The sequence below is a fragment of the Theobroma cacao genome, unplaced genomic scaffold, assembly GCF_053813885.1.
Source record: "Theobroma cacao isolate CCN51 unplaced genomic scaffold, ASM5381388v1 tig011, whole genome shotgun sequence".
NCBI classification, from domain to species: Eukaryota; Viridiplantae; Streptophyta; class Magnoliopsida; order Malvales; family Malvaceae; genus Theobroma; species Theobroma cacao.
Genome location: NW_028291722.1, coordinates 1,078,843 through 1,081,595, shown reverse-complemented (window position 1 = coordinate 1,081,595; position 2,753 = coordinate 1,078,843).

Below are 2,753 nucleotides of genomic sequence, written 5' to 3'. Positions count from 1 at the left end.
CCACGTTTCCCGAGGCAAACAATCAATTACAATCTGTTTTAATCAAAAAATATAAAAACAATTCAAAATAAATTCAATAATGGGATTATAAAGGCATTTAAACCGTGTAATAAGGATTTTCTAGGCATGAGTGACTATAAATGAACTTTTCTTGACAACGGATGGCTTTCGCTCCACGTTTCCCGAGGCAAACATTCAATTACAATCTGTTTTAATCAAAAAATGTAAAAACAATTCAGAATAAATTCAATAATGGGATTATAAAGGCATTTAAACCGAGTAATAAGGCTTTTCTGGGCATGAGTGACTATAAATGAACTTTTCTTGACAATGGATGGCATTCGCTCCATGTTTCCCGAGGCAAACAACCAATTACAATCTGTTTTAATCAAAAAATGTAAAAACAATTCAAAATAAATTTAATAATGGGATTATAAAGGCATTTAAACCGAGTAATAAGGCTTTTCTAGGCATGAGTGACTATAAATGAACTTTTCTTGACAATGGATGGCTTTCGCTCCACGTTTCCCGAGGCAAACAATCAATTACAATTTGTTTCAATCAAAAAATGTAAAAAACATTCAAAACAAATTCAATAATGGGATTATAAAGGCACTTAAACCGAGTAATAAGGCTTTTCTAGGCATGTGTGACTATAAATGAACTTTTCTTGACAATGGATAGCTTTCTCTACACGTTTCCCGAGGCAAACAATCAATTACAATCTGTTTTAATCAAAAAATGTAAAAACAATTCAAAATAAATTCAATAATGGGATTATAAAGGCATTTAAACCGAGTAATAAGGCTTTTCTAGGCTTGAGTGACTATAAATGAACTTTTTTTGACAATGGATGGCTTTTGCCCCATGTTTCTAGAGGTAAACATTTAATTACAATATGTTTTAATCAAAAAATGTAAAACAAATTCAAAATAAATTCAATAATGGGATTATAAAGGCATTTAAACCGAGTAATAAGGCTTTTCTAGGCATGAGTGACTATAAATGAACTTTTCTTGACAATGGATGGCATTCGCTCCATGTTTCCCGAGGCAAACAATCAATTACAATCTGTTTTAATCAAAAAATGTAAAAACAATTCAAAATAAATTCAATAATGGGAATATAAAGGCATTTAAACCGAGTAATAAGGCTTTTCTAGGCTTGAGTGACTATAAATGAACTTTTTTTGACAATGGATGGCTTTTGCCCCATGTTTCTAGAGGTAAACATTCAATTACAATATGTTTTAATCAAAAAATGTAAAACAAATTCAAAATAAATTCAATAATGGGATTTTAAAGGCATTTAAACCGAGTAATAAGGCTTTTCTAGGCATGAGTGACTATAAATGAACTTTTCTTGACAATGGATGGCATTCGCTCCATGTTTCCCGAGGCAAACAATCAATTACAATCTGTTTTAATCAAAAAATGTAAAAACAATTCAAAATAAATTCAATAATGGGATTATAAAGGCATTTAAACCGAGTAATAAGGCTTTTCTAGGCTTGATTGACTATAAATGAACTTTTCTTGACAATGGATGGCTTTGGCTCCATGTTTCCCGATGCAAACAATCAATTACAATCTGTTTTAATCAAAAAATGTAAAAACAATTCAAAATAAATTCAATAATGGGATCATAAAGGCATTTAAACCGAGTAATAAGGCTTTTCTAGGCTTGATTGACTATAAATGAACTTTTCTTGACAATGGATGGCTTTTGCTCCATGTTTCTAGAGGTAAACAATCTATTACAATATGTTTTAATCAAAAAATGTAAAAAAAATTCAAAATAAATTCAATAATGGGATTATAAAGGCATTTAAACCGAGTAATAAGGCTTTTCTAGGCATGAGTGACTATAAATGAACTGTTCTTGACAATGGATGGCATTCGCTCCATGTTTCCCGAGGCAAACAATCAATTACAATCTGTTTTAATCAAAAAATGTAAAAACAATTCAAAATAAATTCAATAATGGGATTATAAAGGCATTTAAACCGAGTAATAAGGCTTTTCTAGGCTTGAGTGACTATAAATGAACTTTTTTTGACAATGGATGGCTTTTGCCCCATGTTTCTAGAGGTAAACATTCAATTACAATATGTTTTAATCAAAAAATGTAAAACAAATTCAAAATAAATTCAATAATGGGATTATAAAGGCATTTAAACCGAGTAATAAGGCTTTTCTAGGCATGAGTGACTATAAATGAACTTTTCTTGACAATGGATGGCATTCGCTCCATGTTTCCCGAGGCAAACAATCAATTACAATCTGTTTTAATCAAAAAATGTAAAAACAATTCAAAATAAATTCAATAATGGGATTATAAAGGCATTTAAACCGAGTAATAAGGCTTTTCTAGGCATGAGTGACTATAAATGAACTTTTCTTGACAATGGATGGCATTCGCTCCATGTTTCCCGAGGCAAACAATCAATTACAATATGTTTTAATCAAAAAATGTAAAAACAATTCAAAATAAATTCAATAATGGGATTATAAAGGCATTTAAACCGAGTAATAAGGCTTTTCTAGGCATGAGTGACTATAAATGAACTTTTCTTGACAATGGATGGCTTTCGCTCCACGTTTCCCGAGGCAAACAATCAATTACAATTTGTTTCAATCAAAAAATGTAAAAAACATTCAAAACAAATTCAATAATGGGATTATAAAGGCACTTAAACCGAGTAGTAAGGCTTTTCTAGGCATGTGTGACTATAAATGAACTTTTCTTGACAA